Genomic DNA, 18507 nt, shown 5'->3' on the forward strand with positions numbered 1-18507 from the left:
ATGGCCGCTCCCATAGTGGCAGTAGCAGCAGCAGTACAGCTGGTGCTGTGCTGATCACACCAGGACACAGCAGGCTATGTACAAGTGGCCCTGGATGGTCCCAACAGGGACATGGTTTCAGTGGACATGTGTCATCGGACAGCACACAATCTGCACCTCTGTCTGGTAGTGTCCGTGCGACCCCTGGCAGGCACAGGTCACGTGGCCGTGGCTGGACACCGTGAGCTGTAAAACCTGGTCTGCACAGTCAGGAGCTGTCAATAATACCCCTGTGTAGGCCAGACACATGGCTGAACTGTGTGCACACATACACGCACACACCAGAAACATCTGTAGGGCACTGCAATACACACATGCATAACAACCACACATGGCCAATTAGATCACAGGCCCAAACCCACACACATAATGTTATCCACTGGTGCAGTGTAGGCCCCTGGCAAACATTATCACCATGTGCATATGATGATGCCTGTGCCACATCCCTGTCATCCACACCATCGGTGTAGTGACATGCTCATATGGTCTGATGCACAGGGTGAACAGAATAGGGAGATAAGTGTAGATTACAGTTGTTGTGTACTGTTGACACACAGCAGACATACCATGTAGTACAGGTTTAGAATGCATTGTTTTCTGTTCACAGTATGTGTCTTGGTAACAACAATAACAGCATGTTGGTCATGATGTCCTGTGTCCCTCCTTCAGGCCTAATTGCATGTGCCATTGAGTGTCAGTGTTTGCAGTTAATTTCCCATGTGTAAATGTGGACTACTCACAGGTATGTATGGCAATACCAGCATGCTATTCATAGCCTCAACCTCAGTGTTAGAAAGGCTGACATTCTAAAGATGTCTACACATCTACTGATCCAGGAGCATGGGAGCTGTGTACTAAGCTACAGTGGCTAGAGACGTGACATCCATACCAGGTGACATCACAGGTACAGTTACATGGTGCGGGGAGTTTACATAGCAGTCTAGCTGATGACATGATTAGAGGCCAGTTGATAGCATGAGGCCTCACTGTGTAGCAGTAATACACATTCACATTACAGGATGCAAACACACGACTACACACACACACACACACACACACACACACACACACACACACACACACACACATGCGCGCACACATGCACACACACACACACAGGTATTCGCACACATGTATTCAGACACACAGTAACACGCCCGCACTCATGGGGTCAACGACACTGTAACACACACACACACACACACACACACACACACACACACACACACACACACACACACACACACACACACACTTGAGAGTGTTGAGGTGAGGACCCCTGCCTATGTGGTAATCACCATTACAGTACTGTGCACCTACATGATGAGACATAGAGAATACACATGTACAGGTAGTCAGTAATGCCTAAGATTGACGGCATCAACAGGGTAGTAGATTGCATCACCTGGAGGGGTTAGGGGTCCTATCTGTTCACTATGGTAACATACATCCTCACTCCATGGACCAGACAGCCATACATACATACACACACACACACTGTGGAGTCCACAATTGAATGCACCTATGTCATGCACATACAGATAACACACATATGTGTGATACACACCCCACCCCTGCCTATCTCTTGCTTTCTACAATGCAGTATGTACAGATCTCTACAACAGTGTACAGGAGAGTGAGTAACAATTGGGATGTATTCCCCACCATACGTGACATATATGGACACACAAGCAAACACACATGGCAGTACTGTGAATCAAACACCTGCTATCTTATGATACGTATGACAGACATGCAGCAGTATTGCCCGCATTACAATGTGTACCGATGCTACCTTTGGCAATTGTGCTGATATATGCACATGGGAGGTCTTAAGTGTTACAGGTGTCAAGTGATTTACAGTTAGTGACACCCTGATCGCTGTGTAAGTTGTATGTGTTCCCCTTCAATTAACAGAACCATAGCTTAGTGTTTGCACATGTTATTGTAGGACTGCTTGTGACACACCTGTGAGCTGTCCTCAGCAAACATCCATCTGCAAAGATGCCCCACCACTTAGTTATGTCCACACATCCATCCATACCTGATGCACATCTTACCGTACTGTTAGCATATCACCATATACAGTTGGCAATGATGGGGCTGCATTGCAACTGCATGTTGTAGTAAGACACACATCACCTACAAACATCAACTACTGCACACGCATGGTAGCTGAATGCACACCACTATATGTACATGTGTGTAGGTCCTACATTCCTGTCATTTTGCCATGTTTGTAGGCATTGCAATTGGTGGACATGTGTGATGACATACATGACACATGGACTGTTGAATGATATGATAGTTGTCATGGGTAACCAGTACAGAGGGAATGTTAACTCACTCAACATTGATATCACACCTTATGTACTGTTAGCATTCAACAGCCATGGAAATACCTTCCATGTGCATGTGTTTAATTGCTGTAGCCACCTGTCTGCACAAAGGACAGCAACAGCTATGCTATATACATATGTGTTGTGTGTGTGTGTGTGTGTGTGTGTGGCATGCACATATCCATGGCAGGTACATGTATGTCATATCCAAATATGAGGGTGCTTACTGGTGTACAGCAACAGTCATCTGCATCTGTTACTGCTGTATATGACCCAGGGCCCCTGTCATATGTACAGCCGACCTGCTTACGAACAGTGGTGTCATTGCATTGCATAACACATGATACAACTTTGTCAGTACATGGGTAGTCTGCACAGTTGATGTAAAGCTAGGTACAGTCTACTAGTCATGGGTCACATGGTGTTGTACTATTATATGTCCTACCACATGTCTGGATGTGTGTTGCTGGTCCAAGGACATTGTGATGTCTGAGGGCTACATCCTAGAATGCGGCTTTTGACACTGTGATCGGCACCTGACAAATCTGTGATGCCTTTTGAGGGTGTACTGGTCAGTACATGTGAGTGGCCTTCATGTACGTGGGGACACCACCACCTGGAGTACCTGTGTTATGGCCCACATGTCTGGTTCCAAGGTATGCGGTGGTAGTGCTATTGTGCACAACTGAACCTTCAGCCAGGTGTTCCTCACTGCACAGATGTCAGTAATCCCCATTGTTGGATCTAGATTGGGCAGCTGTGATTACAAACACTACACATCTAGCACTGTTTAGCATACACATACAATGCAGTTGCCCTCTAGGTGTCAGGGTGTTAACCTGGTCTCAGGACATTCGACTATGAATGGCACTAAATGGGCAAAGTAGCCACTCCTCGCAGGACATCACCACGGGTGGTAGTAGTGTACCAGGTATAGATTGGTCCATCTAAGGTGACGGACAGCAGCAGACATTGTGTAGAAGACCGGTGTCAGATTTATGTAGTGCAGTGGTCTTGCTAACAACGACAACTATAGACACTATAGTCCATTACAATGTGTTGTTCACGTCTAACTGTAATAGCATGGCCATTGTGCCCTTCCGTGTTTAGAATCAGAGTTCATACAATACAGCCCTGTGCTACTAAGTGTGTGAGCATGCCCAGTATAACGTTGTGTAGATGGACACATAGTGCATTCCAAACGGCCATGTGCTACTAAGTGTGTCAGCATGCCCAGTGACACCTTGTGTCAGTTATGTGCCTCTATGTGTATGGGCATGGCCATTGTAACCCTGTATAGCGATAGATGTCATCCAGTCAACAGATGGCCATACTCCACTTCAGGATGGATTCCTACATTGAACACACAGGTTCACATGTATGTACATCGTAACTGCCAGCATCCATGTCGATGTCCACATTCCTAGAAGGTCATATTGACAGTCTTGAAAGGTGTAGTGTCTGTGGCGTGGCTCGTATCTATGTAGTATTGTAATAGTGGTCTGTAGATAGGCAGTTGTCCTGATCCCACCACTGGTGTGTGTGTTTGTCTTCGTCTGCCTGGGGACAGAAATATGCTTTTAGACTGCTCACACTCCATACAATCCCTAATGCCATCTTTGCCAATGCTGATGATGTCACCCACCTAGAAGTACACCTCTGGGAGTGCTGTGTCCCAGTAATCTCGGTAGCACGTTCTGTAACTGCATAATGATGTAGTATAATAAGGTAGTTAGGTCGGTGTTCTAATCCCAGCTATGCTAACTGTGTGTGTGTGTGTGTGTGTGTGTGTGTGTGTGTGTGTGTGTGTGTGTGTGTGTGTGTGTCCATCTGTCTGGGGACAGAAATATGCTTTTAAGACTGCTCACACTCCAAACAATCCCTATTGCCATCTTTGCCAATGCTGATGATGTCACCCACCTAGAGGTACACCTCTGGGAGTGCTGTGTCCCAGTAATCTTGGTAGGGCGTTCTGTAACTGTGTAATGCTGTAGTGTGATAGAATAGACAGGTAGGTGTTCTATTCCAAGGCATGACAGGTGTGTGTGTTTGGCAGTCATATCCTATGTGTTGGTGTCTGTGAGTGGCTAACAACTGGATGTGTTGAGGAGTGTGTTTTGCTGTTTTCCTATATAGTGGCCATAAATGTCGCAATTGGCCAAGAGGCTGGGTTGGCAAGACATAGCCATACATTCGGCAATAGGTCTGGTGAGTAATGTCAGCAGCCCTAATCGTACCCTGAATACAGTCTGAACCCGTGTGACACACAGAAACATACTTGCCTTGATATTAACACCAGTACATAATGCAGGAGGCGCATGTGGTTTCCTTTTCATTCTTGTCTAATGCTTTGGTGTCACGTGGTTTGCTGTTGAGATATATATTCTATATTTACGTATGTGTGTGCATATGTATATGTATATATATATATATATATATATATATATATATATATATATATATATATATGTGTGTGTGTGTGTGTGTGTGTGTGTGTGTGAACATTAGCACACAGAAATCTACATGATGGAATACATGTCCTATACTGTTGAGTGCTTGTGCTGGATGATCTGTACATGATAACCTCAGATGTATGTATATCTGCCATGACTTAGTGGTAAAAGCACATCATCTGTGGTGTGCAGGGTCCTGGTTTCGAGCCATGCAGAGGCCAGTTGTTTTGTTGCTGGGAAGAACAAGGGACTTTGAATACGGTGATAGTAAGGTGCTTTTAACCAGTTATGTGCGGGTCTGCGCGACAGTAAGCAGTGGCTATTTTTGGGGAGGCTCAGTATGGGTCATGTCACTATGCATTAGAAGACAATACTATGCAAACGAGGTGGAAAATAGTGAATCCCGTTTATCCCCAGGGTGTGATGCAGGTCCCAAGAGTGTATGTGTATAGATAGCCGGGTGCAGGACTCGAATATAGGTGAAATCATGGGGGGTGGTGTCAGGCATACTGTAGTAGATTGGAGCCCTGTGTTTCAGGATTGCTCCTAGCTTAGCACGCCTAAGCTAGGGGTGTATCTATACCTGCCGAGTGCAATTGGGAGGGACAACAGTAGTAGGAGAGTAATCAAGGTGAACAAGCTGGGCAAACAGGTGATATTTATCAGAATCAGCAGATTACAGGCCCAGCAGACCAGCCCAGCCCAGAACACTACGATAAAGTGAGCAAGCACCTTCCCCTTAGGTTTTCCACACTCTACACCACCGGTGTATACATGCGGGGAAATTTTAACAAACAAACCTATGAAATGAGACAGGCTGCAGCAGGCAACATAGACCAACATGTGCAAGAGGTTGAGGGTGGTGAGGATGTGAATGCTGCTGAACAACCCTCAGTGAGGAGATAGAGAAGACTGTACAGACCCAGGGTAACCTACCAGGGGCTATATGAGCTGGAGATAGTGGAGCACTATAGGGTGGACAGAGACCTCCTCCAGCAGATTGTTGAGCTGTGCCAGCCACACCTGACACATCAAACAGGGGTATCCATCCCAGTGGATACCAAGGTATGTGTAGGCCTAAGTATACTAGCCACAGGTACTCCCAAAGCACAATTGGGGATATCATGGGGATCTCACAGGCATCTGCATCCATGGTATTCCACCAATTCCTGGATGCCATGTCACCACATGCCAATGAGCATGTACATTTCCTCAACATACGTGAGGTGTTAACCAGCAATATGCATTTCTTCCACCAAATGGCAGACTACCCTGGGGTAGTGGGTGCTATAGCCTGCATGCACGTATGCATCAAAGTACCACCCAGTAAGCAGGGTAGGGCCTACATTAACCGCAGGGGCATCCCCTCTATCAACTGCCAGGTTGTGTGCGATGGCCATGGCATTATACTGAATGTGTGCACTGGCTGCCCTGGAAGCTATGATGATTCCAATATATGGCATCTGACACAGTTGTACCACAGCTTTGCCAATATGGACATCCCCTACGGTCACCTAGTGGGGGATGCTGGGTACCCACTGGAGTCGTGGCTGATGACACCCATCAGAAATGCATACACACCTGAACAACAATGCCATAATGAGGCAGACGCACAGGCCAGACATATAATGGAGCATGTGTTTGGGATGCTCAGGTCACTGTTCCGGTGTCTGGACACATCCGGTGGAGCCTTGCATTATTCGCCAGCTACATGCACCCAAATTGTTGTGGTATGTGCTATGCTACACAATATGATCCTGTGGAAACAGTTGCAGCAGGAACAGCATGAGGCAGGGCCACACAGCCCCCCACCAGTGCCAAGGCCTGTACAGGCACAGAGTGACTCAGAGGAGGAACAACCTGAGCCGGACCCAGTAGGCGGAAGGAGGCGTGCCAGTATGACCTGGCCTTGCCAAAGAGGCAACGCATAGCATATGCACTGACACAGTAGGGACCCAGGTAATATCACCCTCTCTGACTCGCACAGACAGTAAAAGGGATGCCAAACATGACACCACCTGTGCTCAGCCATGTATAGGGAGTGCACTATGTGCATCTGACATAGGCAGCCCTCCTGCACCATCCTCAGGTCTGGCACACCCTCAAGTTAAGTCAATCAACCTACTAATTGGCAGTTGTATTAGAATGTGTTGGTACCTGTAGCTATGGTATGGATGTGAGCATGCAAGGGAATTTGGTGGCCGGATGTTAAGGCAGCAGACAATAGACATCCATAGTGGCACCATGACATCTGTAGCACATATGTGGGTCACCATATTAGCTAGTAGTACACAGGGTGTCATAACCCACTGCGGGTAATGGACTGAGCATCATGTGTGTCCATACAGCCCACACAAGTCTCAACCAGCTGGACAGGTGTAGACTGACACAAACAAATGCTGAACTATGGCCTCTGAATGTGTCCTATGGGTAACCCCTCCCACAACCCCACACAGACAGACTACAGCAGGCCAGGCAGTTGGATGTAGGTTTTGAAGGCTAGGAAGTCAGAAACTAATATGTTGGTAATTAAGGCTAAGATCTGCAGTACACCAGTATGCCTCTAGCCAGCACAATAGGTAGGTCTACACACTGAAATGGAGTGCCTGACATACCAGTACAGTACTAGCAAATGTGTACATGTGTCAGGTGTGCACCCCATCCAATGTACACATATACCAACAGTCAGGTGTGCCCCCCCCCCTCCTGTGTAGGAACGTAGATACAGTCGGGCGTCCCCCCCGCTATGCAGAAATGTAGCAACAGTCAATGCCACATGACCGATGGATACCCTGAGGACACAGCATGCCACCTGTCAATGTACAACACAAAGGTCAGCACCACATTACAGACTACCTAGACATGTAACACATGCGATACAGCTGGCCATACTGGCCATGCTCACACACTTATACACATGAAGGCCAGGTCTGCAAACACAAGTGGTCCAGACATATCTGACGGTACATTCCTATACTGCTGAATGACTGTGCTGTATGATATGTTTGTGTTACTGTCCGTTGTCTATATATGTTCCATGGCATATTGGTAATTCATATTAGCTGTGTGCGCAAGGTCCTGGTTCTAACCCTTGCAAAGGACGTTCATTTACTTGCAGGGCAGAACATGCCTATTGGATTACAGATGGAGTAAGGCACATTAAAGCAGTTTGGAGCAGTTGTGCATGGGTTTGCATGGTGTTAAGCACTTCTGACCTCTGGTTACAACTTCTTACACTCGGTTAGCCTCTCCATTGCTTTACCAGTGCAATACTTGCATACTGGTTGCCAGTCACACTTACAGCTGCTCGCTCACGCACTTGCACATGCACCAACATTGTTGCTTGCATGTGTCACTCATACCCCTGGGTGGGAGCGACGACCACAATATTACCTTGTGATACCTATTACATTGGACTACATTACTACAGTATCGGGAATGGCTGCCCATTAGGCGACGGAATGGCGTTCGACTGTACGGTATCGGCAGCCTGTCCAGTGAATTAATCATTTTATTTGTGTGTTCCTCATACAATCTGCTCTCATCTGGCTGATACATGGGTACTGATATTTTTCAGTACAGACAAGTAATTGGCTCTTGGGAACCACATCCGTCTGCCGAGTCATGCTAGCACATACCTATTGTAGGTTTGCCACCTTGTAAATTGTCCAAGGTGAGGCTTTAGGGTTAACACCTATCCCACTTTGTGAGGAACAGTCCCTCTTTAGGTAGTTGTGTCCTGCGGAAATAATCAAGACATAGCAAATGTCCTAATTACAGGACAATATTATATTCTACGTTTCTTTAATAGTTACATGAAACAGCTATTTTATATATGACACTTCTATATGTTATGTGAAGTAGCATAAGCAATTAAAATGTTACTAGACTAACTTTTATTTGTGCAAATAAGTATAATTCTGTACTATACGCAGCTGTAGGTATGTTTCATCCTGGAAAGTCTGACATTTCTACAGAACATGTCCCACTTTGGCCATTTGGAAAGGTGGCAACCCTATAGGACCTGTATGTAGAGATGTCAGAATTTGCAGGGCAACACATACCCCCAGCCAGTAGAAAGGAGAGTACTTTACTGATTTGCCTAAATAAAAGAGTATTCATGTAGCATTATAGTTGCTTATACTGTTTCTTATAACATTTATGTGTTCCAGATACAAAATAATTGTTTTACGCAACTACTACATAGAATTTAAGAATTCTTTGCCCTAAATCACAGGACATTTGCCATAAGTCCATTTATTTTGTAGGACACACCTGTCCAAATGGTAGTGTCCCTCGCAAAGGTGGACAGGTGTTAACCCCAACCTATTATTCTATCATCTTTCTAAGTTAGTCAGTGGAATATGCGCGTTCCGTCACTAGCAGACCTCTCATACGAATGGGGAAGAATGATCACTGAATCAGGGACAGTGCATAATACCCTCAGGGACACATTTCGATGTTTGGTGCTATTAACCTGACACATTGACAGTGCCAGAGCATATGTATACATACACATTATTGTCTGAGGTACATGCTGTTTATGACTCTTACATGTTGTCGTTATTCATTATGTGTATTTTGCAACCTGTCCTAATATCACTAGTTCTAGGGGGGGTTTAGTTGGGACTGTGTTAGATTATGATTCGTAATCACGGACGTCCATGGTAATCGGGGACAGGTCAATGATATGGTCCCTATGTGTTCCCCCAATGATTTACAGACTATCCAGTAGATGTGCTCTTAAGGTTTGGGAGGTATGGGTATCTGCTATACCCACATCAGAATATTATGTAGATCAACGGGGCGGGCCAGCCAACACCTACACACCTAGGCCCATAATCGCATACCCACTCCTCTACAGCATTCATCCTTACTGTGAGCACAGGTGGGGTATGAACACACCCCTACACACTGCCCACTCTCCCCGTGTCAGGACACATGTCGCATGTTGTGTCAACCCATGTGATACCAGGCTTACACAACCTACTGTTCTGTGTACAGATACATCCTGGTCGCATCAATCATTACTGGGCTTGCCTAGAAGAACAGAACATCGCTGTCCATGTTTAAAGTGTAGACCTTGTAGATCTCTCCCACTGGTAGTTAGCTGCCGGTGGTCTGGGAAGCAGTGGTGCATTTACCTTTATTGCATGTCTGTATGTCTCAGCAGCCTAGCTGGGGAGGGTGGGTGAGAGGTAGACATTTGTTTATTGGACCTCCCACCAACATATGCCCAGTCAGAACATATGTTACCCGTAACTGCTGTAACATAACCTAGGCATATACATGTGTATATTTAATGTAAGATATATATATATACATATATATATATATATATATATATATATATATATATATAGCTATATATATACATTGATATATACAGATATATCTGCATATGTATGCATACATGTATATTCATATCCTGCTGTCTAGATATATATATCTATACATCTATTTGTGTGTGTATCTATACATATATATATATATATATATATATATATATATATATAAATATGAATATATATACATCTGTGTGTCTGTAGACCAATACATTCCCCACTCATACACACTTACACATGCGTAATGGTGTTTATATATGCTTCACCAGCATACTAGTGCCTTATTCATTGTGACACTGACACTTCACTCCAGTTAACTTGTAATCGGTACTTAGCACGTTATACTGCGGGCAGATGTCACAATTTGTTCATGTATGGATTACCAATGGTAATTTGAATGTGATACTGTGTGATTCCACCTGTCCCTCTTCAGCACAGCCTATTAGTCCATCTACTGTTGATGTTTATATGTGCACATTCATATTATTTATGTCAACAAATGGAATATGTGTGTTACAGAGAATATACTGCAACATATTATTGTCTGCATGTGTGTATGCATATATACCTATTACGAACTAGCTGACCTCCACGGGGTGGTCCATATGAACCAGCCCAGCCAACACTGGAACACCTGGACCCAAATTGCATACCCATAGTTCCTCCATCCCACCCGTGTTGAATTTACATGCATAACATCCATTATCCACTTGTTATTGCGGCCATAACACACCTTTACACATTGCCCTCTTCAGAGCGTTTGGGGCCCTACACACATTTTGTCCCGCCTCATGTATTCACAGGGTCTCTTGCCATGTATATATCCACATACGTGCCTTTCCTTGTGTTATGGGTACAGCCATTTGCGCTTAAAAAGTTTTGGTGGGCCCAGCATGGCCTACATTCCATCTGTGTGTAAAGTAGACTTAGCAATTCAATGATGATATTCCCACTGGTAAAACCATGCATGTATTGTGAGTGGCGGTGCTCTGCTCACACCCGTGCAGCTTTTTATGACATACGCTGACAACACTGTATAATACCATACTTGTCTCGATTTTCTTCACATCCCTTGTGTAAGCTGTATTGTTACGACGTTCATTCTATATATATATATATATATATATATATATATATATATATATATATATATATACATTTATATATATATATGTGTGTGTGTGTGTGTGTGTGTGTGTGTGTGTGTGTGTGTGTGTGTATATCTATCTATATATATATATATATATATATATATATATATATATATATATATATATTTATATAATATATATATATATATAGAGAGAGAGAGAGAGATGTGTGTATATATATTACATCTGTACATACAAACTTACATTTCCTATGCTGGGAGCTGCTTACACCCACGCAGGCTCAATTGCCTATGCTTACTGTGCCTTACATATGTTTCCTGCAGCTCATCTGTGCTTACTTGTGCCTTATTCATTATGGCAGTACCACTTTGATTGATGGGTTCTTGTTAATAGTCCCATGCGATACATACGTTCACTTTGACATATTTAAATGTTGGCTTTACAGCAGAATGACAATCATTCCACAAGGAAAATGATATGTGCTATAGTCGAACTTGAACCGTTAATGGCTTTTCATTTGGTGGATGCTCTAACCACCGCACTATTGGTGTTCTGCTTCATTGATATGTATACCAATGGTTCATAGTTACCCGAACATATACCTCAACACTTCACTTACACAGCAATCATCCATTTACCTGTTGGGAAAACCGCTCTACTACACATGAACAATTCCCTATTCCCTACTGCTCTGGACCTGTGCCGCATGTTGACTCACTCCGAGGATATTCAAAACTCCAAAGCCTATAGTCCTGGCACATACATGTGTTTGATTGAAAGGGTGTTCATGTGGTCATCTGGGTTTAGGCTTGTCCAACTGGGGACCGGGACAGCCCTGTACCTGTGTGAATGTCAGATTTAGCATATGGACAAGGTTACTCCCACTGTTACCATCCTACCTGTGGTTAGAGACGCAGGGACTTTGGCCACCTCTGGCCAGCTATATTCCTTCGTATTCTTTATGATTGCTTTCTCGTTCTCTGTGTGTGTGTATGTATAGATATATATACTATACTATATATATACTATATACTATATTTCAAATGGCCAAAGTGGGACTTATTTTGTACAAACGTCAGGTTTTGCAGGCAGACACATACCCACATGACAGGAAATCACATTTATGCCTAATTGATAGCTTCTTATAAATGACAGGAAATCACATTTATACCTAATTGACAGCTTCTTGTTGTAGCATTTTAGTTGCTTATTCAGTTGTGTATGACATTTAGGTGTTTCTGATACAGAATAACTTCTTTATTCAACTATTACATAAATATAGGACATATTTATGTCATTAAAGATGAGGGCATCTGCCATTTGACACTAAGTGTACAGGGCACAACTGACCAATGAGGGATAGTCCCTTGCAAAGTGTGACAGGTGGTTACCCTATATGTATGTACATATGTATATATATATATATATATATATATATATATATATATATATATATGTGTGTGTGTGTATGTGTAAGTACACATGCATACACATCTATATGATTTCATTACTTTGACCATATTGTTGAATGTCTGTGCTGTCTGCTATGTTTCTGATAACATCAACGTTAGGTATAACTGTAGTGGCTTAGTGGTAAATCACATTGATTGTGATGTGTAGGGTCCTGCCGTCGGTCCTGGCCGACATGATATATTGTGTTGCTGGGCGGAGCAAGGGCAGCTGGACAAATGGTGAATACAACACTTGTCAGCTGCGTTTTTCTGTTTAACCGCCGATTCACATCACTCAAAATCCGTCTACATTATTATTGTGATACATCACCCCAGTTCACATTTTATTGGCTGTATATCGTTATACAGCATAAAATTAGCAGGATATGCTCGTATACGGATTACGCGTCATAAATGGTGTGTGCTGCAGTCGAACTGGCAACGTCTGCTCGATAGTCGGATGCTCTAACCACCACACTATTGGTCTTCTGCTTCATTTATATGTATACCCATGGTTCATAGTTACTTGAACACACGACTCAGCACTTCACTAACACAGCAGGCATCCATTTTCCTGTTGGGAAAACTGAAGTACTACACATGCTCCATTCAATTCCGCTCTGGACCCTTTCCGCATGTTGAGTCACTCAAAGTATATTCAGACCTCCTAAGCCTGTAGTCCTGGCACATACGTGTATTTGATTGTCAGGGTGTTCATGTGGTCATCCGGGTTTAGGCTTGTCTAACTGGGGACCGGGACTGCCCTGTACCTAGTTGAAAGTCAGACTTAGCATGAGGACATAATTCGTACCACTTTTAGCGTCCTACCTGTGGTTGAGGATGCAGAGGTGTGCTCACCTCTGGCCATCCTGATATATAACAGCACTAAATATTATGGCTGGTTCCGCTGCTGTTTCCCTTCACATTTATTGTGACTCCTATATTGTGACCATGTTCATTCTTCATAACTACATATATATATATATATATATATATATATATATATATATATATATATATATGTATCTTTATATCTCTCTCCATATATATCGGTCTGTACATACACATGCATATACACCTACATAAGTTTTTACATGCCACATGCCATTTAATCACTGCCACCTACACCGCTTGCATACCCGCTTACGTCTAGGGTTGCCACCTTTTCTAATGGACAAAGTGGGGCATTTTTGGGACACACATCACATTTTACAGGCCGACACATACCCACGGTCAGTACAGGGTTTAGAACTTTACTTTTTTTCCTAGATGAGAGCTTATTCTTGTAGCAGTTTAGTTGCTTATTCTGTTTCTTGTAAAATTTATGTATTTTACATACAGAAATAGCTGTTTTATGCAAATGTTACACGAAATATGGTACATAATTATTTCCTTCAATCACAGGACATTTGCCATTGTATTATTTTTGGTCAGGACACACCTGCCCAAACAGGGACTGTCCCTCACAAAGTGGGACAGGAGGTACCCTGCTTACGTCAGCGCCTTAATCACCCTATATCCAACTGCCACTATGCAAATGTGTAAAGTATATATTCTCGATAATGCATGTGGAGAGCCATGCATCATGGTCAGGTGTTTAATTAGCTTGTAGTAGGTTCTGCATGACCGGCTGGAGGTTTTGCAGTCTCGTGAACCACTACTGCACATACAACTTGTGTCCAGATGTCTACAGGACTGGACATCGTGTTGTGACACCAAGTCTGATGTTTACACAGGATACTTACCCCATGAGGGATGTCCAAAAATTGAACAGACCAATAACCTCCAATAACCTTCGATATTTTTGGATTTACGAAAATGTGATAGGGTTATACATGTAAGGGATGCATAGTTTGCAATCCTGAGACTGCCTAGGGTGAGACTGCCTACTAGATATGAGTAGTGGTCACTATGTGCAGATATGGCTGCGCCAAGCTAGCAGCCCGAGTATGGCTGGATTTGGTGGACATTCAGGAATGGGGGGGGAGTTGTGTGCTGTAGAGGGGATGATGGATATTCAATTATGCATCCAGGTGTGTTGTGGCTGGATGGCTCTGTTCAGGCCAGACCATTATGTGGGTATGTGCTGGTGACGTTCCTGTACATGTGTATCACACATTTTAATATTCATATGTTTGTGGGATTGTATTCTACAGTATGGCCTGTCAGGTTGTATTGCGGATGTGTATGTTTGTTCTTTGTGTTTCTTTCTGATTCACCCAATGCTCCCTCATACACCTCCAGTTCACCTATTGTGCATCCAACACAGTCTCCCCTTGGAGAATTATTACATTATCCATCCCCCCACCCCCATATTCCACACATTCCATCCATCCCTTTCTGGTTGATGGCCCATGGCACGGTCAAGGGAACACATTGCATACACTACATATCTCTGGTACTTGTATGGTTGTGAGGACTACCCTAGCATTTTTCACCTTCCACATGCTGTACATCACGAACATAGGTACATGCAAATACTTATCTTTCATGACATGGTAGGTAGACCCTGGTAATACCCGTTCATCTTTGGCCCATCCTGACAAGGACGCCTTGGACCATGAATGGGCAGATATTGGGCGAATGCTCTGACCATTGGTAGGGTTGCCACCTTTTCATATGGCCAGGATAGGATATATTCGGGACACACATCAGATTTTACAGGCCAATTATCGTCAGGCACAATGACATCCCGCTCACCAGGCTGAACAAGGAGAGGGTCACGGTGAGCAGCCTGTCGGGCGCTAGGATCCGTCACATAACACAAGCACTCAGGTCACTCCAAGGCAAGTACAAATATGACTCAGTCATTGTCCATGCTGGTGTGAATGACCTGAGACGTACCTCCCTGGACTACATGAAAAGAGACATAAAGGAGCTCTCTGAGCATGTAGCCCAGGCCGGTATGACCCTGACCTTGAGTAGCATCTTACCCTCACCAAGAATGATGCCACAATATGAAGACAAGATGATCAATTTCAACAATTGGCTTAAGTACTGGTGTCATTCAAAGGGGATCCAGTGCCTGTCAGCTTGGGATGATATGCTCGACAAGCCACGATGCTTCGCTAGGGACGGCTTGCACCTGTCACCCCTGGGCTTTGGATATAGGCAAAGGCTCTTGCTACCCCTAGTGCCTTTTAGGCAAGGCTCAAAAGACAAACCCACCTCCATAGGTATCACAAGGGATAAGAAACTAAGAGTAATGCTACTCAATGCCAGAAGTCTAAACCTCAAGATGCATGCACTAAACTCTCCTTAGCATGGAGAACATCGATATCTGTGCAGTAACAGAAACCTGGTTCAGGGCTCCCGAGCACCCCAGCACTACCAGGTTATACCTCATACCATGCTTTTGGCCCCAAAACTTGGACCAAACCACAAAAGGAGGGGAGTATCGATATTCATCAAAGATACCCACACCTCCAGGTTGGTGGCAAAGCACGAAGCATCAGAGACTATCCATGTGCAACTAACAGTGGGTAAAACTGCCTTCCAGTTTATAGCCTGCTACAGACCACCCTCCCAAACCCAGGAACCCCACTCGGCCTTCCTGAGAACACTGGAAAATATGAAGGTCTCTCCAAACACCATTATATTGGGCGACTTCAACTACCCAAACATAGACTGGGAGCATTACTCTAGCTCCAACACCCTAGCTCAAAGGTTCCTAGAATTTATAAACTCAAATGCTATGGAACAACTTGTTACCACTCCCACAAGAGGGGAAAACATACTGGACCTGATCATCACCAACATGGGGACTCTATGCTCCAGACCAGAAGTGTATCCCTCACTGGTAAGATCAGACCATAAACTAATCTCACTGGATATTCACATCCCGACCTCACCCCTGCCAAGAAAACCACAGTGAAAAACTTCTCTAAAGCAAATTTCACACTCCTCAAAACTGAGGTGGAATCCTTCAAAGACCCCAGGCCTGTGGAAAATATGGCCCAGACCACAGAATCCTTTATAAACGCATTCTATGAACACCTTCAGGAATGCATGGATCATGCGATCCCAAATAAAACCAAGACCCAATCCTCCAAAGGCAGACATCCTGTCTGGTGAACCCCAGCCATAAACAAACTATACAATAGAAGGAGGAAGCTACTAAATGATAGAGCAAAATCCCAAAAAGGGAAGGCATCACTGATCAGTATTAGCAAAAAACTACGGGCACACATAAAATTGTCTAAGGCCAGCTTCGAGAGAAAAATTGCACAGGACACTAAGGATAATCACAAGGCTTTCTTTAGTTATGTTAGGAACCTGGGTGGTAATTCCCAGATATGCTCAGAATTAGTCCAAAATGACAAAAAATACACCGAACCCACAGACATTGCCAACATCCTAGCTGACAGGTTCAGCGCAAACCTCTCCCTCCCCCCACCAAAAGGGCAAATATCTATCCCAGCAGAGTGCTGCCCCCCTGACATCTCAGATGCTCAGGTAAGAGCCCCTCTCCAAAGCAAAAACACAGCATCAATGGGACCAGATGGTGTCCCGGCTGTGTCCTACATGAACTCCAAGAAGAGCTAAACCCAAACATAAAACTACTGTTCAATCTCAGCCTTACTACAGGATATGTGCCCAAAGAGTGGCGTACAGCAACAGGGGTCCCTCTCCATAAAGGTGGTGCCTCAATGGATCCTGGAAACTATCGCCCCATAAGCCTGACTAGCTTGGTCTGCAAAGCTATGGAAAGGATCATCATGGACCTCATAAATAAAGATATTGGGGACCTACAGACACTGGATCCTACCCAGTTCGGCTTTGTTAAGGGCAGATCCTGCCTCTTAAACCTGGTTGATTTCTTTGAAACAGTCACCAAGGCCATTAACGAGGGGAAGGTGGTCCACACAGCCTACCTGGACCTCGCAAAAGCCTTCGATACAATACCCCACTCGGGCATTATAGATAAGCTCACCAGCTTAAATATAAACCCCTATGTCACTAGATGGATTGCAAACTGGCTCAAGGACAGAACCCACATGGTTAGAATTGCTGGAGCCATGTCAGACTCCAAACCAGTTACAAGTGGTGTCCCACAAGGCTCAGTCCTGGGACCTCTCTTGTTCGGTATATATTTCTCGGAGGTACAGGCCAACACGGAAGGACTGTGGCTGACCAAGTTCGCAGATGACTGCAAACTGGGCGCCATAATCGACTCTCCAGCCGACACAAGCATCCTCCAAAAGGACCTCATAGAAACAGACAACTGGTGCCAGAGCCATGGCCTCAAGCTAAATGCCAAAAAGTGTATAGTCATCCCTGTTGGCAAGAACAAAGTGCCCACAAATTACCACATAGGTGGTAATCCATTAAGTACAGAAGAAGTAATTAGGGACCTGGGGACCCAAGTTTATAGCAATCTCTCATTTGACAACCACGTGGCCAAAGTGGTTAGAAAAACATTTCATATAGCCCACCTAATCATGAAGGGATTCACATCTAGATCAGGGGAGGTCATCGTGCCTCTTTACTCATCCCTCATCAGGCCCAAAATTGAGTACAATGCCCCTTTTGGGATGTACCTTACCAGACACCTGCAGCAACTGGAAAGACCCCAAAAGTACCTCACCAAGAGGATCAAAGGGCTCAAACAGATGCCATATGCTGCCCGGTTAAAGAAACTCCAGCTCTACTCAGTGGCATACTGCCTGTTCAGAGGCAATCTGTGCCTGACATATAAAGCCATGTCCAACCCGGAATTAATGGACATGCTGCACCTCAGAAAATCCAAATCCCATCGAGCTACGCCG

The sequence above is a fragment of the Protopterus annectens genome, chromosome 8.part0 (assembly GCF_019279795.1).
Source record: "Protopterus annectens isolate FY-2018-M chromosome 8.part0, PAN1.0, whole genome shotgun sequence".
In the NCBI taxonomy this organism is placed as follows: domain Eukaryota; kingdom Metazoa; phylum Chordata; order Ceratodontiformes; family Protopteridae; genus Protopterus; species Protopterus annectens.